Genomic DNA, 23,059 nt, shown 5'->3' with positions numbered 1-23,059 from the left:
TGTTCCTGTTGGAGCTTATTAGAGATTTTTCTTTTCATCAGTCTAGCCAATGGTGTGTCAATTTTGTTTATTTTTTCAAAGAACCAACTTTTTGTTTTATTAATCTTCTGTAGAGTTTCCTTGTTATTAATTTCATTTAGTTCTGATTTTATCTTAATGATTTCAGTTCTTCTGCTGGGTTTGGGGTTGGTCTGTTCTTCTTTTTCTAGCTCTTTGAGACGATTCATTAGGTTGTCTATTTGTGATCTTTTCGACTTTTGGATATAGGCATTTATGGAAATGAACTTTCCTCTCAGGACTGCTTTAGCTGTGTCCCACAGGTTTTGGTAACTTGTGTCACTTTTGTCATTTTGTTCAAAGAAGCTCTTGATTTCCATCTTGATTTCCTATTTTATGAAGTGATCATTCAGCAGGAGGTTGTTTAGTTTCCATGATTTTGTGTAGAAATGAGGACTCCTATTAGGATTGATTTCTACATTTATTCCATTGTGGCCTGAAAAGATACATGGTATAATTTCTATTTTTTAAAATTGTTTGAGATGTGCTTTGTGTCCTAGGATATGGTCAATCTTAGAGAATGACCCATGAGCTGATGAGAAGAGTGTATATTCAGTGGTTTGGGGGTAGAATGTTCTGTAAATGTCAGTCAGGCCCATGTGTTCTAGTTTCTTCTGTTTAAGTCTATTATTTATTTGTTGATTTTCTGTTTGGAGGATCTGTCCTGTGCTGTCGGTGGGGTGTTAAAGTCTCCAACTCTTATGGTGTTGTTGTTTATCCATTTGTTTAGATCAAATAGAGTTTGATTTATGAATCTAGGTGCACCAAGGTTGGGTGCATATATATTTAGAATTGTTATGTCTTCTTGTTGAACTGTATCCTTCACCATTATATAGTGACCTTCTTTGTCTTTTATTACTTTTGTTGATTTAAAAACTAAGTTATCTGTAATGAGCACCGCCACACCAGCTTTCTTTTGGCTTCCGTTTGCTTCAAATATTGTTCTCCACCCCTTTACCTTTTTAATTGCATCCTTGCAGGGTAGATGTGTTTTCTGAAGGCAGGAGATACTTGGCTTGTGTTTTTTTTATCCATTCTGCCAGCCTATGTCTCTTGAGTGGGGAGTTCAAGCCATTCACATTTATTGAGATAACTGATAGGTGGGGCAGATTTCTGTTCATTATGTTGGGTTGAACTTTGTTGCTTTGTTTTCTCTCTTGAGCCATTGTAGTGTCTGGACTTTGATCTTTAGCTTTGAGTAGATTTACATTCATGAGTGTTTATTGTGCTGATCCGTAGGTAACACTGTTTTGAGTACTTCTTGAAGGGCTGGTCTTGTCTGGGTGAATTCCCTCAGCCTTTGCTTATCTGAGAATGTCTTGACTTCTCTTTCATATACAAAACTTAGTTTTGCAGGGAATCAGATTATAGGCTGTGCATTGTTTTGTTTCAGGAGAGTGAGAATGGGGCCCCAGTCTTTCCTTGCTTGTAGAGTCTCAGTGGAGAAGTCTATGTTATCCGGATTGGCTTTCCTTTGTATGTTATTTGCTTCTTTCATCTTACGGCTCTTAGAAGGGCCTCTTTAGTTGATACTTTGGTCAGTGTGATGACTGCATGTTGTGATGTCTTCCTATTTGCATTGAATCTCCCAGGGGTCCTCTGAGCTTCTTGAACTTGTATATTGAGATTTTTAGCAAGGCCTGGGAAATTTTCCTCTATTATATTTTCAGATAGCTTGTCCAACCCTTGGTGGTTTTCTTCTTCCCCTTCTGGTAACCCTATGACCCTCACATTAGGTTTCTTCACATAATCCCACATCTGTTGTAGGCTTTGCTCTTTTCTCTTGTTTCTCTGCTCTAGCTCTGTGACTGATTTATTTAATTGGAAGGTGTTATCTTCAATCTCTGAGATCCTTTCTTCTGTTTGATCTACCCTGTTATTAGGCTTTCCACTGTATTTTGTAGTTCCTTGAATTGATTCTTTATTTCAAGGAGTTCGGTTAAACTTTTCTTCATTGTGTTGATTTCTTTAGTTAACTTTTGTTCCAGGTCCTGGAGGCTTTTTGTGGTTTATTTGTGTTGGTTATGGAGCTGTTCTTGCAGGTCATTGAATTTTCTTATGATCCACATTCACAATTCCTCTTTTGTCATTTTGTTGCCTGATTTTGGTTGGTGTCCATTTCTAAGGGGTTGGTGCTCCTCTTTGGGGGTGTGGTTTCCTTTTGGTTCTTCATATTTCTGGAGTTCCTTTGCTGATTTCTTCTCATGTTGATTAGTTGTTGCTTTTTTCCTTTAGGTTTTCATTTGGTTATTCACATGCCTTGTTTAGTTTCTGATCCGGTAGGTGCTGTCTGTGGGTGAGACTTGACCACTCCCTGTACAATAAGTCAGTAGGTGCCATGAAAAGGGAGTGCAGGATGTCCTCCTTGTCAGTAGGTCGCGCTTGCTTGGAGGAAGAAGCTATGCTATTGTTTTTGTGACCTGTGACCAGCTCTGTTCCCCTGGAGAGGCACTCTAGTGCCTCAGATGGTGGGTGGGGCCCTGGGACTTCCAGGTGTGTCCTTTTCTCCCCCTCAGTGAGGGCTGGTTTGGGAGTGAGTCTGGGAGGAGCTGGGTTGGGTGAACCTGCCCTCAGGCACCACCAATGGCGTTAGCAGGGGTCAAAGTTCTGGTTTCTGCTTCCAGGAAAAGCCATCAGGGAGGGGCTGGAATGGCCCCGCTCAGTAAGAAAGTCTGCATGTGGGATGGGGCTATCTGAGACCCGCAGTCTGGAGCAGGCCTTGCTTCTTTCCACCCTCCCCAACTCCGAGGCTTACTCCTGGGCCTCTGCCCGCAGGCCAGACCTCATGCCACTGGGCCTCCCCTTACTGTGATGCCTGAGCAGGAAATCCACCTGGGGTGGGCTCACAGCCTCCCTTTGGGAGAAGGGTTGCCCTCTAGGACGCTGATCTGCCCCTGAAGGCACACACACCTCAGTAGGCTGTTCCCGTATATCCCTTCTGTGCCCCAGACAATGCGAGACCTCGGTGCTTGGGATCTGGTCTGCAGGTCTGACCTCTGGTTCCCAGAGTTCAATTATATCGCCACCAGGGAGAGGAGTGCCAATCTCAATTCCCCCATGGGGAGCCCAAGCTGGGTCTATGTCGCTTAGCCTCGGGGTCTGTCCCGTTCTCCTGGAATCACCGTGCCAGCAGCACCTGGGAGGGCTGGCGGGTATGGAGCTCACAGTCTGAGTTCCCCTCAGTCAGCTGTAGGGTCCCAAAAGGGAAGGTCCCGTTCCCTGGAGGTGCCTCCGGCTGGTGGCTGTATTGTCTCTTTGGGCAGCGGTGGGTAGGGTCGGGGGAGGGGGGAAGGGGACTATATGGCGCCTGCCTCGCGGCTCGGGTCTGTGCACAGGGAGGTGCCCCGAGGGAGTTGGGAGCCTGGTGCCCCATCCGCCACTGGCTTTCCGCTCACTGGCAGTGGCCGTCTCTGGGCTGGTGTCCGCAGGTCTCTCTAGCCGCTGGGGAGCCCACTAGCAGTCGAAGATGCAAGGGAGGGGAAAGTTGACCAGCTACACCTACCCTTGCCGCTGGTCTCCAGGCTGCTCCAGAGGTCTCTGCCTCCAGTTCTCCTCCCGTGGCATCTTCCTTGGTCTCAGGTACCCTCCTTCTAACCCTCGTCCCATGTAGCTTGTCTGCTTGCTTCTTTCTTCTAATTTCTGCTAGAATCTGTCTTTTCTGCAGAGACACTCTGTCTGGCGGTATTTCTCGTCTGCCATCTTGATCTGGCTGCCCCTCTTTTCTTTATATAATACAGTGATAATCATAGTACCTCAAAGGGTTATTCTGTGGGTCATGTGAGATATTGCAGTAAAATTGTTAACACAGTGCTGGAACCATGGCCAGGACTCGGTGAATTTCCCTGTGCCTGAGATGATGAGGCTGGAAGGCACCTGAGCCATCATCTGCCCACTCCTTCATCCCACAGCTGGGTGTGTTCCACTCAGACAGCTGGTGACAGCGGCTGCTGTTAGAAGGCAAGCCTCCTGACCTTCAACCGGTGTGCATTCTCCCATGTGGCAAGCCCAGGGCCTTCCATCCCATACTGGTAGTGGCAGTGGGTGCAATACAGTTCTCACGATGACATAGCCATTCATTCATTAAATATTTATGGGGCAGATGCAGTGACAAGCAATGCACAGATACGATATTCAGTGATCCTATTGTGTCATAGAGGAAACAAAATGTGCACTAGTAACTAAAATTCAGAGTGCTGTATGTCTGCAGTGCCCGCCCCCTGGCTGTGGACTGGTGCCCATCTGTGGCCTCTTAGGAACCAGGCTGCAGCGGCTCCACGTCACTTGCACCACCTCCTGAGCGCCACCCTCCACCCCCACCCTGTGGAAGAAACGTAGGAACCGGGTTGCACAGCAGGAGGTGAGCAGGAAAAAATGAAGCTTTGCTAGAAGGCAGGGAAAAGAGGCCACACGAAGCCAAACACTTAGCAAACACTTACCAGGCCCCTGCTATGTGCTCGCACAATGGGCTCGCAGACTTTAAGAGCAGGAACTGTGTCTCACTTATCTTTGGCTATTCAGCGTCTAGCATGGTGCTTGGCAAGTGGTGGGTGGACAAGTGTCTGTAGGGCGCATGAATAGTCCGGAATCTCTGTCTTCTGCCCCTACTCCAGAGACCACTGTGAGGAAGAGCTGGCAGTGCTGCCACCTCTGCGTCTTCTCCCTTCGGCTCGCGCTGTTTCCTCAAGTGCTGAGCCTGCAGGTGCCCATGGTGGACAGTGGCCCACAGAAGTCAGCCCTGCAGTGGTCACCATCAGTGCTCCGCCTCAGGGAAGACTCTGTCGCAGATGTCCGCACCCTCCAGGGCTGTTCCCGCTTCCCGCGCGAGCGTCCAGCCCGCAGCGCTCCGTGCTCCGCTGGTCTGCTCCGCGTTCCCATCGTGTGGTGTCATCGCCCTGCTTGGCCGCTCTGTTGTAGAGCAAGCTGAGAGGCGTGATCTGACTCTGGTGGGTTCTGCTGCTGTGGCTGGAGGATCGAGAGGAACTGTGTGGGTAGATTTATTTCTCAAATACTCCTCCCCAGAAACCTGTGTCGGCTGTCTTTGTGGAACAAATGGATATCATCAGTGTTATTGATCTGACCTTCTCCCTCTGCCGGTGGACAGCGTTGCCCTCACTGCTCTCACTCTTGGGAGCAATGAGGCAATTTAGAGCCATTTCTAGGAAACACATGCTCTTCCCTTTGGCATTTTGGAGAAAGAAAAACATTTTTGACATGAAAACAAAATAATCACCCCAGATTGTAGCACCCCAGATTCTAGCTGTGTGCCACACCGGAGCTCATGGAGAGCAATTTGGTGGACAATTCTAAATAAAATTTTCTGATGAAGATTCCATTTTGCTGGGAATCTAGTTGGGTTTTCATGTATTTTTGGTTGGTACAGAAAGGGGAACATTCTGATATTTCCCTCATTCTGCAGTGAGGGGAGAATGAGGGCTCAGAGAATTTTCATTTTCGTGCAGTCCTTGGGTTCCTGTGGTCAGTGGCACTGAATGTTCTTCGCAGGAGGAAGATGGTGCAGGAGGCAAAGTGCTCAGAAGTGTTCTCCTTGGGGAGCAAAGTTTGCAAAAGGATAAATTTTATATTGTTTTGCTGTTTCATTACAAAATTATATATGCTCATTAGAGAAAAATCAGGAATCAGATAAACAAAATAAAAAACGAATTAAATCAGGCTACTTTATATAAACTGAAATGTAATAATGAAAATACCATGTATTTGTACACTTTATTCTATTTATAAAATATTTTAATATATTATTTTATTTAATATTATAATGACTCTTTGATTTAGGTTGCTATTATCCTCATTTTTTAATTAAAAAACACTGAGGCTCAGAAAGGTATAGTGACTTCTTCCAACTAAATAGCAGGTAAGTGGCAGAGCTGGGACTTGAACCAAGGTCTTCAGAGCTAAAGTGCAATCTACTAGATTCCAGCCACCTCATCGTTTTATGGGAGCTGTGTGTATCATTCAACTATTGTTACAACATGCTGTGTAACAAACCACCTCAAAACTCAGTGACTCACAAGTATTTATGCTTTCACTGATAGGTTTGTAGATTGACTACAGTTAGCTAATCGAGGCTGGGCCCACCTGGGAGGCTCTACTTCAGACTGTGGATCTATTTAAGGCTTATGGCTGCATCTTTGGTTCAGGTCTGCTCCGTGTGTATTTATTCAGAGGACCAGATAGTAAGGATCCTGTTCTTATAGAAGATCACATGAATATAAGATCCATGACGAACCATCTAAGCACATTTAAAGCCCCTGTTCCTGCCATGCCTGGCGACATTCCATTGGCTAAAGCAATTCACCTGGCCAAGCCCATGACATTAGGAAGGATATGTTGCCACAATGGGAGAAGAGGGGAGTAGATAATAATATAAACCGTCACAATCAGGCATCTTATTCACTGTTCACCTGCATGCAAAATATACTTACCCTCATCCTAATGCCCTTAAGTGTCCCATCCAATTCTTCAAACTTGAAGTCTAGGATCTTGAGTGAAATTACCCCAAATCCTGACATGACTCCTATTGACTGATATATCTAGAAACTAAAGTGACAAGTTATTTGCTTTTCAACCACCCAACATATATGTTAAACAGAGGCAGAATAGCTTCGCCAAATACTCCCATTTGAAAAAGGGAAGAATGGTAGGTACATTGCAGTCATCGGTCTATAGCAATTCTGATATCCTGCCATGCAAGTGTGGCCAGGTTTCTTCATTCTGTGGATACAGAATATTCTTTACTAGACCAGGGGTTGGCAACTAGAAAGGGCCAGATAGTAAATATTTTAGGCTTTGCGGGCCGTATGGTACCTGTTCCAACTTTTCAACAAAAGCAGTATAGACAATATGTAAATGTATGGGGGTGGTAGTTTCCCGCTGTAACTTTATTTACTAAGTCACATAGCAGGCAGAGCTTGGCCTGAGGGCCATAGTTAGCTGACTAGGGGGTAAGGTCCTGGTTCTGCTCCCTAGGGTGATCACCAGTCCATTGTACTTCGTATCTTTTCCCTTCGGTCTCTAGGAGTTCTTTCCTTGTCCATTATCTACCATGCATGGCCACCTCTGAAGAGAACTTTAGAGAATAAGCCTTTATCTCTGGCTCAGTAACTTTTCAGCCTGCTTTCTATTTGTAGAAATTTGGGGACTAGAGATCTTTTTATATCTCAAACAATTACAGTCTCAGGCTGATGGCATTTCACCAATACAGGTGCTTTAAAAGTTTTGTGATTTTCCTGTATATTTGATTTCAGTCAACTCCATGTGCCAAAAGTTACTTCTGTGATGTATTTTGAGACATCTCTCTCTTAAGACTTAATTTTGGCTGCTTTGAGTATATCATGCCTCTGTAGGATCACACCTTTTACCTTTCCAGGAGCCCTTTGTTCAGCTAGGCAACACTTCAGTTCTTTCTGAAATTGTAGCAAAGAATATGACAGCCACATCCTTGATTCAGTCTTTGTTCTGGGACTGCTAACATGATAAAGTGAAAAACAGTTTCACTTTTCAAACCTGCAAGTCTTGGAATTTCTGGGCTTTGTATATTCTCTCTCAATTCTACTGGTCAGTTCTTTTTCAAACTCAACTTTGTCTTGCAATATTTTAAGTAGCCAGTAACAGCTAGATTATACCATCAATATTTTGTCTTGACACTTTCTTGCCCAGTGCTTCAAGTTCATTAGGCACATTTTCTGTCTTCCAAATGATCACAGATGAGTTTTGCCAAGTACTTCTCCAAATAACATGGGATGGCATATTTCCGGCTTCCATGACAGTTTCCTCACCATCTATTGCCTAGTCCCCAAACCACAGTTATATATTTTAGGTTTTCATTATGGTAGTACCCCACGTCTAATACCGATTTTTGTGGTAGCCAGCTACTGCTACAATAACACTGCATGATAAACTATCCCAAAACTCAGAGACTTCCAACTACAAGCACTTATGCTCAGAGTCACAGGTTTGCTGGTGGATTCTTGTTCAACTGATCTAGGCTGGGTTCAGCAAGCCGCACTGATTTAGGTTGCACAAGGACTAGGGTTGCTTCCAGGCCATGGTTTGGCCTCAGGTCTGCTCCATATGTGTGTGCTTTCAGCCTAGGCTGAAAAGGGGCAGCAGTTATGGGGGATGAGCTCTTCTTACAGTGTGTTGCCGGAGCACTAGCCCAGCTGAACCACGTAACACACTTAAAGCTTCCGCTTGCATCATGCCCACTAGCATTCCACTGAACCAAGCCAGGTACATGCCCAGCTTAACACCAATGGAACAGGGAAGTATACTCTGTCTATAGTCGTTGAGGGGAAGGGAATGTATGTTTTTGCTGAACAAGAATTCAAATGATCACACTACGATTCACTTTCGAGATACTGATATCAAAAAGTGAAGGAAAAGATACGGACATGTATCACATGCTTTACTCCAGGCATCTGGTTTTTCAATTTATTTCTCAGGATAACTCTATGACCACCTTCTGGCCAGTGGGGTGCAGGTGCTGTGTGCTACCCTGGGGGATTCTTAAAGGAAGTAGACACGCTCTCCCAGTGCCCCTTTCCATCTTCTGCTGGCTGGGGTCACTGTAGTTGAGGAGTTCCTTGGATCCCCAAATGGAAGCCACATGTTGGTGAAAGCTGGTTGCCTTCCCAGTTCTGCACTATTATGTGAGAGAAAAACTTTTATCTTGTTTAAGTCACTTATTTTTTTTTTTTTGTTACAGCTGCTTAGACTGTATATAATATTGCTTCTAGATTCTTACGTAATAGAGGAAAATCTTTCTGGTTTAAAACACTGCATTTTGGGAGATCTTTGTTAAAACAACTTAAACTTAATTTTTTCCTTAACAAATTGAGATTATAAGACTACTGTTCATGATTGATATAGGGATTAAATGAGATAATGCAAAAAAAAAATCAGAACCTAGTAGACTTAATAAATGACAGTATTAATATGATTGATATATAAAATATATCTAAATAGATTAATATATAATATACATTTTAAAATATATTTAATACAATATATAAATGCAATTAATAATTATTATTGTGGATTGAGCACCAGCCATATTCAGTGTAAAACAGCTAGTTCTACTGAACCGTCAACCTTAGTCCTCTGGGGAGCTCTTCTTTCTTCTGCCTCCCCTGCCCTCAATGTAGTAGTTGCCTCTGTCATTTTTAGTTCTTGCCTACCTCAACCTCCACTAGTTTATGCATAAATAGTCCTGACAATAGTGATGATTTAGAGGCGTTTCAGTGGGAGAACATGGTCTTGAAGGAGATTTGTTGAGTGTGGTTGAGGTGTCTCATTGGTTTCTCAAATAAAGAGTAAGTGTGTTGTGTATTTTGTAACCTCAGGACCACATATGCTGGACTTTTAAAATATAGTTTGATCTGTACCAGGCCCCTCTCAAATGCGTGCCATCTGGGTTAAAGAGAACAGGGCAGAGTATAGGTGGTTCAAGAAAAATTCATCACCATTTCTGGAAAAACAGGCTTACATTTAATAACCTATGCGCAGAAGATCAGTAATATTCTCCATGCATAGGAAGAATAGTATTTCATTACATATTCAGGGTTTATAGAGAGGTGGTTCTAGTGCCTCAAAGAACATCTGCCCTTCATTCCTGTGATGAGCATTCATTGAACAGTCTCACAAGCCAGGCACTTTGCTATGGCTGCAAAAATGAATGAGATGTGTTTGCTATCTGTAAAGGGCTCACTACCTAGTAGTTGTAGGAAGGCAATATATGTAGTGCTTAAGAGAATGGACTCTAGAGTCAGTCTATTTGGGTTCTAACTTTGGTTTTGATGCTAGCAACCTTTTGACATCAGGCAATTTACTAAATGCTTTGTGCCTCAGTTACTTCTTCTGTCATATGGAGAAAACAATAACATACTTTGTAGGGTGGTTGTGAGCATTAAATAAGTTAATACAGCTGAAGCACTTAGAACACTACCCGGCACGTGGAAGTACCCATTATGTCATTGTACACTGCCCATCATTACCCATGAGACTGTAAGCTCTCTGAGGGCAGGGCATCTTGTCTGCTTTAGACTAGGGCTTGGAACTAGTAGGCATTCAATAAGTATTTGTTGAATGAATGGATGATTGAATACAGTAGCATTCGCGCTTTTTGTTCCTTCCAGACCCTCCAATCCTCCAAAACGAAGGGTAATATTAAAATTTATTGAGTGCTATGAGACTCCATGCTAAGTGATTTCATGTATTATTTCACTTACTCGTGCACAAATTTTATGGGTTGGGTGTTATCAACATTACATTTTATGGATGTGGAAACTGAGGCTCGGAGAGGTTAAGTAACTGGCCTGAGGGCACATAGATGCTAATGGGCAGACTTAGGATTTGAACATAGTACTTTCTTGCTCAGATGCTTATGCTTTTGAACCACTGCCCTCTCCTCCTCCTCAAGCCCCATAGATGGCCGAGTTGGTGGTGCCATGAGTGCACGCACATGCCCGCGCAGGTGCCATCTGCAGCACGCAGAGGGAGCTGGGCGCTGTGAGGAAGGGCACGTCCTGGGACCCGCCTTTTGCCGCCACGGCTGCTATGTGTGCTCCAAAGGGGTTATCAGCTGAGAAGTGGAGGGTGGGCTTTGGCCGGAGTGCTGAGCAGCCCATTGCCTCAGCTGCTCCTGCCGTTCTTCATGCTCAGGAAACAGAAGATGCAGTCAAATTTTGAGTTAATGGATCTGTTCCATTCATTATTTACCCAGGGTAGTGCTTTTGATCACAGAAGCTCCTGTGTTTGACAAAGAAGGCATCTCATTAGTGCCCGAGAGGCTATGGAGTGGGCAGAGGGGTGCTGCTTTCTTCTTTTCCTAAACAGAAACACAGATGTCTCAGAGAGTGAGCAGGAGCTTAAATTCTGAGGACTCCAGCAAGCAAGTCAGATATCTTTCTCCCTGTTTCTGCCCTTACCCTTTGTTAAAAGTAAAATGAAGCCCTTTCTAGTCTTGCGCTGTCACGCGGGTGCTGTGGAGCAGGTATTTGCATGCAGCGTGGCCCTAAAGGGACGGGTGGAGCAATAGTGTCTCGATGTATACTGACCTGGCAGCTGCCAGCCTGGGCATGTTGGCGAAGCAGGTGATGTGGGGGTGGGGTCTTCCGGTGACCTGGCACTTTGGGTCCTTAGCTAGTAGTGTCTGTACTTAACAAGATGCCATATACTGTCAGAAGACTGTAGTTCAGGGGTCCTCAAACTTTTTAAACAGGGGACCAGTTCACTGTCCCTCAGACCGTTCGAGGGCCAGACTATAGTTTAAAAAGAGCTATGAACAAATTCCTACGCACACTGCACATATCTTATTTGAAGTAAAAAAACAAACAGGCAAAAACACCCGCATGTGGCCCGCAGGCCATAGTTTGAGGACGCCTGCAGTCTAGTTAATTACATCTAGGTCTTCCATCTCTAGGAATCAGTGGCTGGAAGAGCTATGACCTGATTAGTTAATAATATTCATCATGTTGGATGGAAAATAATAACCAAAATGAAAAAAAAAGATGATATTTACTGAATACTTCTGTATGCCTGTGTTAAACTAGTGCTTTATGTGCATTAGCTAATTTAGTCATCAGAACAATCTTATGAGGATTTTATGTAACAAAAATTAAACACCTGCTATATGCTTTTCATTGTTCTAGGCACTTGCGATAGTTGAGTGAACAAAAACAATAGGGGAGAATAAACAGTGGACACAGTAAGTGAGTTATATAGAATGCTAAAAGGTGTCTGGGTGCAGTGGCTCCCACCTGTAATCCTAACACTTTGGGAGGCTGAGGCAGGAGGATCGTTTGAACCTGAGGTTGAGGCTGCAGTGAGCTATGATTGTGTCACTGCTTTACAGTCTGGGTGTCAGAGTGAGACCCTGTCTCAAAATAAATGACTGACTGACTGACTGAATGAATGCATGCTGGAAGGTGATGAGGTGCTATGGAAGAAGAAGTAGAATGGGAAGGGTATCTGCAGTAAGCAGAGGGCAAAGAGTGGCCATGGAGGAGCGGGCGCGGGACCGCAGGCCGGATGTGAGTGGAGGAGTGAGCCATGCGGAGAGCTGGAGGGGAGGGCGCAGCTGGCACAGAGACCTGACACGGGAGCCTGCAGGCACGGGAGCAGCAGCGGGATGCGGCACCGTGGAGTGACCTGGGGGTGGGTGGAGCGGGGTGCGGCACCGTGGAGTGACCTGGGGGTGGGTGGAGCAGGAGATGAGGTCAGAGAGGTGATGGAGGGGCAGGTTGAGCGGGACGTGATGAGGAGGGGGGTGAAAGAAAGACAAGGCCGTGCCGACTGTGGCTGCTGTGGAAGAGCGTGTTGTGATGGCGGGTTCTTCCTACTTTAGAGCCGCGGAGACCGGATCTAGGCAGGCCAGGCAACCTGCCCGAGGCGGAGAGCCGGGCAGCGGCAGAGCAGGCCTGGCGCCCCCCGGGGCCCAGCGGCCCCCCCCCCCCGCCCGGCGCCCCCCAGGCCCGGCGCCTCCCCCTGGCCCGGCGCCCCCCCCTGGCCCGGCGCCCCCCCCCCGGGCCCAGTGGCCCCCCCCCCAGGCCCGGCGCCCCCCCCTGGCCCGGCGCCCCCCCCCCCGGGCCCAGTGGCCCCCCCCCAGGCCCGGCGCCCCCCCCAGGCCCGGCGCCCCCCCCTGGCCCGGCGCCCCCCCCAGGCCCGGCGCCCCCCAGGCCCGGCGCCCCCCAGGCCCAGCGCCTCCGAGCCGCCGGGCAGCTGCGGGAAAGGTGCTGTCCGTAGCATGCCCAGCCCTGCCCTGGGCGGACGAAGGGCATCTGTCCTCACACGTCTGCCCGCGGCCGCGGCCCTCGCGCCTCCCCGACTGGGTGTGAAAGCTTTGACCACTGCCGCGCGCAGCCGGTGCCCGGCTCTGCCCCGCCTCTCCCGGGAGAGTCCTGCGCGGGCGGGCCCCGCCTTCGCGCCGCGGAGCGGGAGTGCGCGGAGGTGCGCTGCGGTCCCTGCCGCTTCAGGGCTGAAGAACGACTCCAGGCATCCGACACCCTCGCACCCTCTTCATCGCCGGGAGTTGACGGCCAGGGGGTCACAGCCCCCAGCGGGAGACCCGGCTCTGTTTCATTCCTGTTCCCGGACCAGCACTTCTGCCTCAGTGGGGGCCCGCTAATGAATCAATTAAGGAGGGCATTATTATTGGAAGCTGTTTTCAGCCCAATTAAGACCTCTCGACATGTCAGTTTGTGACAATAAAAGTGAGTTAAGTTTCAATTTTTCTTTATTAGGGTGTTTATTAGAAGATTGAAATGTTCGTTAGGCGAGTAAAGCGCTACGTGCGGCCTCCGCTCACCAGCGGCGCCCTGCGCGCCCGGGCCACCGGGCCTTTCCGCACACAGCGAGCTCTAGCTCTGCCTTGGCTGCGCGTGACAGTGAGTTTGTGAGGGTCACAGCTCCAGTTAGGGAATTTTCTTTTGCCTAATGTGAACCTGAAATGCTGCCTTAGGAGTAAGACAGTGGGTCAATGTTTGAAATATTGATAATCCAAGTGTGAGGGCTGGGGAGAGGAAGCTTGTGCAAGACCCTGTGATTAGCCAAGGTACTAAAATCACAGATTTGGAAACTTTATAATTTTTGGCCAAAAAAATTTCAAATATATAGAAAAGTATAAGGAGTAAATTGCTAACATCCATGTAGTCTTCTCCCAGCCTTATCAAATCTTAACATTTTCCCCATATTTACTTCCTTTTTTTTTTTTTGGTTAATAAAATGTTATGGATTTAGTTGAAACCTCTAATGTAGCCTTCTCTGACCTAAGTTACCCACTCCCAATCCTCCATTCCTGAGTTAATTACCCTCCTGAATTTAGTATTTATCATGGCCTACAGGTTTGTATACCATTACTCTACATACTGTGTCTATTTGTAACAATATAAAATATTGTTTTGCCTACTTCCAAACTTTGTATAAATTTTAGCAAATAGTATATATCTTTCTGTGTGTTGTTTTTATTCATGTAATATTTTGTTTGAAGATTTATCCACGTTGACATACGTAGGTTTAGTTTGCTTTCCTTGTATGATATTTAATTGTATTCATATTTACCCCCATTAATTTATCCATTCTCCTATCGATGAACATGTTTACAGTTTTTCTTGATTACAAATAATATTACAATGAACATCCCTGTAGATGGCTCCTTACATACTCTTGCAAATGTTTCTCTAGACTAAGCTTCCTCACACTTAAAAAAAAAGGTAGAAATATTGGGCAGGGGGGAAGGGGGCGGGGGGCGGGTATATACATACATAATGAGTGAGATGTGCACCATCTGGGGGATGGTCATGCTGGAAACTCAGACTTGTGGGGGGAGGGGGGGAAAGGGCATTTATTGAAACCTTAAAATCTGTACCCCCACAATATGCCAAAATAAAAAAAGAGGTAGAAATACATTTTACATTGCAACTTTTGCATGCACACTATAACCCCCCCACTTACAAATAAAATTTACTTCAAACAAAACTATATCCATGAAGCACTCTGATATATACTCTGATATCTATTCTATTCTATTCTTATCTATCTTATCCCATTTGTTTCTTTTCATATTCTATTTCTTTTAAATTTAAAAAATGTTGGTTATGACTCAGGAAATTGATTTTATGGCTCAGGAATGGGTCACAGCATGGCAGTTTGAAAAACACTGTTCTATGGTATCTTGCAAAAAAGTGAAAATTTTTGACATTTTGGATTTTACTAGATATCAATAAATTTTTTTCTTAAGTGGTGTACCTTTTAATTTTGGGAGTATTTTGTTTTAGGTATGTCTGTTTTAAGTGATAATAATTATATTTAAAACAAATTCCAATGGTATTCTTTGATGTTTTATTGAAAGTTTAATCTGTGTACATATAGTTGGACTTTTTGTGACATTTTTATAATATTTTGCATGTTTATCATCCTTTTCCCTTGCTTCTTTTATCTTTTTTCCTTCTTTTCTTCTGTTGATTGAGAAACTTTCTATATTCCCTCTATATTTCTTCTGCTGATTTGGAAGATAGAGCCTATGGTACTATTCTTTTATTGATAGCTTCTCCTACCCTTTAAGAAATACATAATTCACTATAAATATTTATAATCTCAAGTTGTTAAGTAGTGTTTTATTCTTCTACTGAATATAATCAGACCTAGCACCCTTTATCCATTGAATATAACTCTTGCATCTCACCTTGTTATTGTATAAAATTTAGCTTTATCTGTTTTTAAAAACATACACAAATGTTATAAATTTTTATGATCAACAGTTAATTAAATTTATTGACCGCAATAATTTTCTGTTGTCATTTTATATTTCTTGCATTCCATGTTTACCCTCTGGATTCACTTTTTTTCTTGTTGGAGTATATACATCCTTTTGCACATCTTTTAGTGAAGATATATAAGTTATATATTGTCTTTCTGTGATGGAAATTTACCTTTATTTTTGTCTCTACTCTTGAATATTATTTTAACTGGGTCTAAATTTTAGGTTGACGTTTACTTTCCCTCAGCCTTCAAAGACATAACTTCATTGCTATCTGTCCTCTATGTTGCTGGTGAGAAGTTTGCAGTTATTCTAAATGTCATTCCCTTGTAGACAATTTGTCTTTTTTTTCTTTCTGTTGATAGCTCTTAAGCTTTTGCCTCCCTTCTCTTCCTAATGTTCTTCAGGTTCATTAGGAGTTTAGGTGTGGAATTACATTTCTTTGTCCTGCTCAGTAGTCAGAGAACAGTCTTGATTTGATGACTTGCATTATTTTGGAAAATTCTTAGTTCTTATCTCTTCTGGAACATCTCTTATTCTGTTAGAAATCTCACTAGGGGACCAAAGCAAAATGGCTAAATAGAAACCTCCAGTGACTGTCCCTCCACAGTCACTGCAGGCTTTGGGTGAGACTGGGCTGGCTTCAGGCATGAAGCCAGTGCTAGTGGCCACAAGGGAGTGCCCACATCACTCCTCCCTCAACTCTGGCAGCCAGCACAGATAGTGAGGGCAGAGAGTGAGAGACTTTGCCTGGTAGTCAAGGGAATTCTCCTATATCTTACCCAAGTTCACCAAGGAAGTACCACCAGAAGTCCGCAAGAGTCATAGCATAACTTGACTTGGGGCACTCACAGGGCTGATATTGCTGCGGTCACCAAAGACTTAGATCACAACATCCGATTTCCTTTGAGTACATGGAAAGACTTCTCAAGAAGGATGGGTCAAATGAGCCCAGATTGAGAAGATTAAAATAATGGCCATACATCAACAAACATCCACAAGCATCAAAAACATCCAGAAAAACACGGCCTCACCAAATGAACTAAATAAGGTAACAGTGATCAAAGCTGGCACGGTGGAGACATGTGACCTTTCAGACAAAGAATTCAAAATAGCTGTCCTAAAGAAGCTCAATGAACTTCCAGACAACACAGAAAAGGAATTCAGAGGTCTATCAGAGAAATTTAACAAACATATTGAAATAATAAGAAAAAATCAAACAGAAATTCTGGAATTAAGAATTCAAAGGACAAACTGAGAAATGCATCAGCATCTCTCAACAGCAGAATGAACCAAGCAGAAGAATGAATTAGTGAACTTGAAGACAGGCTATTTGAAAATACACAGTCAGAAGAGAAAAAAGAATAAAAAAGAACGAAGCATGCCTACAAGATCTATAAATATCCTCAAAAGGGAAAATCTAAGAATTATTGACCTTAAAGAGGAGGTAAAGAAAAAGGTTGGGATACAAAGTTTATTCAAAGAAATAATAACAGAGAACTTTTCAAACCTAGAGAAAGGTATTATTCAGGTATATTCAGGTACAAGAATGTCACAGAAAACCAAGCAGATTTAACTGAAACAAAACTACTTCAAGGCATTTAATAATCAAGCTCCCAAAGATAAAGGATAAAGGAAAGGTACTAAGGGAAGCAAGAAAAAAGAAAAAAATAACGTATAAAGGAGCTCTGATACATCTGGCAGCAGACTTCTTACTGAAAACCTTACAAGCCAAGGGAGAATGGCATGACATATTCAAAGTGCTGAAGGAAAAACACCCATAACCCTAGAATATTGTATCCTGCCAAAATATCCTTCAAACATGAAGAAGAAATAAAGACTTTACCAAACAAAAGCTGAGGGATTTCATCAACACCAGATTTGTCCTATAAGAAATGCTAAAAGGAGTTCTTCAATCTGAAAGAAAAGGATGTTAATGAATGATAGGCAATGTTCTGAAAGTATGCTACTGAAAGGTAACAGTAAGTACACAAATACAGGATACTCCATTGCTATAGTTGTGGTGCATAACTCTTATATCTTGAGTGGGAAGACTTTTCAAAATATAGATAGCATAAAAAGATATGGATGGAAACAGCAAAAAGTTAAAAAGTGGGTGTAGGATGGAGTTAAAGGGTAGAATTTCTGTTACATTTCTCTTTGCTTGTTTATTTGCTTGTTTGTAAGCAGAGTTGTCATATATTTAAAATAATTGGTTGTAAAATTTTTTTTTTGCAAGCCTCATGGTAAACTTAAATAAAAAACTTACAACAGATACACAAAAAATAAAAAGCAAGAAATTAAAACACACTATCAGGGAAAATCACTTTCAACAAAGGAAGAGAGGAATGAAGTAAGAAAGAAAGAGAGGACCACAAAGAAACTCAGAAATCAAATAATAACATGGCAGTAAGTCCTTACCTACCTATAATAACATTGAATGTGAATGGGCTAACTCCAATCCAAAGATGAGGAATGGATGAATGGATTTAAAAAAAATAGTCAACCATATGTTGTCTGCAAGAAACACACTTCACCTAGAAAGACACACATAGACTGAAAATAAAGGGATGGAAAAAGATATTCCATGCAAATGGAAACCAAAAAAGATCAGGAATAGCTATACTTCTATTATTAATAAATAAAATAGATTTCAAGAGAACTCTCTCATTCTATTCTGTATTTCTTAACTGCTTTTTAATTTATGTTTTCTGTGTGATATATTTTGAGTGAATTTCTTAGTATGACTCTAGAATGTCCATTCGAGGGGTTTTTTTTAAAGGATTCATGACTTTATTTATTTTAATTTTTTTATTTCGGATATTACAGGGATACAAATTTTTAGGTTATGTATATTGCCTTTAACTCACCGAGTCAGAGCTTCAAGCATGTCCATCCCTCAGATGGTGCACTCAGCACCCATTAGATGTGGTGGCACACATCCTGTCCTCCTTCTCCCATCTGTCCAACACCTGTTTAATGTTATTACTATATGTGCACTTAAGTGCTGGTCAGTTAATACCAATTTGATGATGAGTACATATGATGCTTGGTTTTCCATTCTTGTGATACTTCACTTAGTAGAATGGGTTCTACCTCTATCCAGGATAACATAAGAGGTGCTGGATCACCATTGTTTTTGTTGCTGAGTAGAACTCCATGGTGTACATAAACCACATTTTATTAATCCACTAATGTACTGATGGGCACTTGGGTTGTTTCCACATCTTTGCAATTGTGAATTGTGCTGCTACAAACATTTGAGTGCAGATGTCTTTTTTACAAAATGTCTTTTGTTCTTTTTGGTTGATGCCCAATAATTGGATTGCTGGATCAAATGGTAGTTCTACTTGTATCTCTTTGAGGTATCTCCATATTACTTTCCACAGAGGTTGTACTAGTTTGCAGTTCCACCAGCAGTGTATGGGTGTTCCTATCTCTGCATCTATGCATTCTAGAGTTTATTCCATTATTTGATATTTAAACCTAATGATATCTCTCATTTATAAGGTTTTTTTTTTTTTTTTTTTTTTTTTTTTTGAGACAGAGTCTCACTTTGTTGTCCAGGCTAGAGTGAGTGCCGTGGCGTCAGCCTAGCTCACAGCAACCTCAAACTCCTGGGCTTGAGTGATCCTTCTGCCTCAGCCTCCCGAGTAGCTGGGACTACAGGCATGCGCCACCATGCCCGGCTAATTTTTTTTTTTATATATATATCAGTTGGCCAATTAATTTCTTTCTATTTATAGTAGAGACGGGGTCTCGCTCTTGCTCAGGCTGGTTTTGAACTCCTGACCTTGAGCAATCCGCCCGCCTCGGCCTCCCAAGAGCTAGGATTACAGGCGTGAGCCACAGCGCCCGGCCTATAAGGTTTTTAATTGGGACCTTTTCAATTCCCCTCAGTTTCTATAGTCCCATAATTTCTTGTTCTTTTAAAATGGAAGCTGTGACTTTATTAGCTTCTTTGAGTTTTTTAAACATACCTCTCTTAAAATCTTTGTCAGATTGTTTAATAAAATTCATTTAATCTGGGATGGATTTATTATGTTCCAATGGATGATTCTGTTGACTGTTTTTCTTAGCATTAGATTTCTTTATGTGTTTTGAAATTTTAGTGTGCTGGCTAATATTGAGACTTCATTTCCCTTTCTCCTCCACACTTTACACATCTTCCCCATCCAGTGGTTTTGTTGTTTACTCCACCTTGCCTCTGGTACCCTAAGTTAAAATCATTTGTGATTCATATTCTGAAGGGACATTGGTGATAGCCAAGGTATGAGCTGCTAAATTCAATTTCTGCCATCCTAGGCCTATAGCTTATTAAAATTTCTGATCATGGGGAGTCAGGAATTTCCCTGCCAAGCTCCTGGCCTGAAGCAGTAAGCTCTCATTTATCCCTCTGTCTAGATGGCCAACTTCCTGGCCACAATTCTTTGTATCTGGACACAGAATGCAGCAGCCTGTGGCTTTAGCCCCACTCACCATTTTGTATTTCTATTATTTTCTGGTTCATAGAGACCTTTACCTCATATTGAACTTACTCCTGTATTTTTTTACTTTCTATTTTTATATTTCATCTTTTATTGCTAAATGTTTGGAGCAGACAGTGCTACAAAGTATACATTCCCTGTACACTCTTGCCCAGGAATCACTGATTTCCCTTTAATGATCTCTCTGTTCCCTCTTGTTCTAAGTCAGTTTTTCAGAACAACTTTCAATATATTCTCCTTCTTTTCTTGAGTATAAGAACCATATCTATTTTCAAATAAGCTCTTTACACTTTAATCTCATGCTCATTCCTTTATGTGGAACTCTGGAATGAACTGCATGCCACTGCTGAACAGTCCAGCCTGAGAACTCCAGAGTTCTTTTGACTGGTCTGGGTTGGTTTAGGCATGTGAGCCCTGGAGTCTGACGTGACTCTGGAACCCCGGAGTCACCGTTACCTGGCTGTGAGAGTATGGGTAAGTTACATGATTACTATGCCCTTAGTTTCCTCATGTGTAAAATAGAGACACTAATTGAACTGATCCCTAGAGTTTATCATGAGGATTAAATAAGATAATGCCTGTGAAGTGTTTAGTTGTTTCTTGACACGACGAGTACTCAATAAATGATGAATATTATCATTATTTTTACATTTACAGAGAACCCTGGACATAATTTATCAGGCTGGGAAGACTGCGGAAAACTGTTCTGAATAAAAGACAGAGGACAGTGATGTGCTGTTGCAAGGGCACCAATGGAATGAGGAAAATTTAGGAAAGAGACTAAAATGTAAAAAAAAAATGTTCTCTCATGCATTTGTCTCCTAAATCTGTATGGCTGTTAATAGCTTCCGCAGAGTGAACGGTGCTTTTGTATTCCAAATACAGCAGTTAATAAGAAAAAGATGACATTCTAGTTTTATTGGACTAAAACCCGAAGCTTAAATTCAAAGGTGAGCACAGTGGGGTGGGGTGGAAGGAGCCCCCTTCCCGCAGGGAAGACCGGGGTTGAGCTTGGCTCTCCCTGCTGGGGTTAGTCGAGCCACTCCTCTAAGCTCTGGTCTCCTCGTCTGTAAGACGTGGCTGGCAGTCCTGCTTCGTAGGGATGTGTCGAGGATGCAGTGAGCCGATGTAGGTGTAAATGCATGGTACATAATACGTACTCAGTGATTTTTTTTTTTTAAAGAGAAAACCAAAGGGATTTGATGACAAATGCCAAAAACAGTGTCTCCCTGGATCCCGACCTCAATCCACATGTGTATGTTCTTTCTGGCAGGCTGACTCCCTCCACTCGTCCCGACCTTCAGGGCTTGTGCACGCGGGAAGCAGCAGAGGGGCAGACTGTGCAAACTGGTAGAGAAGTCCCGTGGCTCGGGCGGGAGGGCCCGCTTCGCGCTGTAGGATGGATGGGTGCTGGGGAGGAGACGTGGCGGTCTGAACTGCCCGTGGCTGTGCCACTCTAGAGGTGCGGCAGGTCTGTTTTGAAGATGTGGAGTCCAAGTGCTGGGGGTGGGGGGTGGCTAACTCTGCTTTCTCCCTTTGACCCTCTTCCCTCCCAGTGCCAGACGCGCCGCAGGTTTTCCAGTACTCTTCCTTACTGCTTCTTTTCTGCACCTCCCATCCCTTTCTCTTCTGCCTTGGAATGCCCCAGGTTTTCTCTTTTAGGCCTCCTCTTTCAATTACTGAAGCGTCGACGCGGGGTCGACCGGGCTGTTTCCATCAGCACCCAGCAGCGGTAGCCTTTCAAGGCCACTGAGTGGGAGAGTGCCAAGTTTTCACTCAAATCCTTTTGCTCCTTCTACTTTATTCCTGACTCAAGTGTGTACTCACTGTAGTATGCCAGGCTGGCATTTTATGATCAGTTGCTTCCAATGGGGGTTTTGTGATCCTAACTAAGCTCTAACCCTAGCGTTAAATTTCTTCTCAGAATTTTCAACATAAATATTAACTATGAAAAAGATATGCTATATATCGTTTTTAGGAGGGATGCCAGGGACAGGGCATCATAGAGTATCAACATTCTTCCAACTTTGGGCACCATTTTAAATGAGGATAATTGAAGAACACTGTTGTCAAAAGTAAGGCATTCACACCTCTTCATTAAAGAGAGAAATTGTCAAAATAAATGGTTCCCTAAGCTGGTGGCACATCATAATTTTGGGGGGAAATTGTTTCAGCTTGGGATTCCTGATCTCTACTCCAGACTTTCTGAACAGGAATTTCTGGGATGAGACCTGGTAATCTGTATTTTTTAACATGGGAGCTCTGAACAGGGCACAAGTGATTCTGATGCAGCCTGTAGTTGGGAAATACTGGACTAAAGGACCATCTGCCCTAATGTCACACTGAGTTGAGACTCTCTCATAATCTTAGACTTCAGTTAATATTATGATAGCTGGTAGTTTTTACCCTCTTTCATTTTAGTCAAGGAAGAAATGAGTTGACTCATGTTATATCTTGGTATCTCTGAAAGATAAAGATCTTAATTCCTTAATTCATCAAAAACCATTTTCAAACAAAATAAACAAAACCAATGCATCCAAAGCCAGGCAAATCCTGAGTAGAACTGAACTCTCGCCCCAGCAGAGCAGGGAAGAAGAGAATTATTTGTTGAGGGTTGGGGGATAGATGATGATTTATTTCACACATTAGAGTGGTTGTTGTCAATCTGGCTGAATATTAGATACACTCTCCAGAGCAATTAAGTCAGAATCACTGGGGGGAGGGCCCAGGTGTTGGTATTTCTTAAAAAGAGCACTCCCACGTGACTCTAACATGCATCTGGGCTGAAAACCACCACCACCTTGGAGACAGAGACTTGCGCCCAGGGGAAAAGACAGGCAGGTTGTTAGAGCAACACAAGGGAATCTCCCTAGCTAAGAACAGCAGCTCTTTTCTCATTTAAACAATCAAGAAGGGTGGCTTATTCTTTGGAATCTTTGAGGAGACAAGGCAGGGCCTGAGAGGGAGAAAGAAAGAAACAAGACAGGATTTGCACTTTAATTTGGAAGAAAGCTAGAAATGCTGGGTTAGCTGTTTCTCAGGTCTGAAAATGTGTCTCTGGCCTTATTCCCACCCCAGTCCCCAAACTGCTAAGTTAATGACTCTTAAGTTTAACCCTAACCTCAAAGAACCTCAAATAGGGCAACAATATTTGTAATAACAGTACTGTAGAGAGATTTCAATGAGGCTACCCTGTGAATCGGGAAGACTGCAGGGAATCTTATCCTTACCTTTTAGGAAAGAA

This window comes from Microcebus murinus, chromosome 2, assembly GCF_040939455.1.
Source record: "Microcebus murinus isolate Inina chromosome 2, M.murinus_Inina_mat1.0, whole genome shotgun sequence".
Taxonomy (NCBI): domain Eukaryota; kingdom Metazoa; phylum Chordata; class Mammalia; order Primates; family Cheirogaleidae; genus Microcebus; species Microcebus murinus.
The sequence above is the reverse complement of the archived record's forward strand: the minus strand, read 5'-3'. Positions refer to the sequence as shown.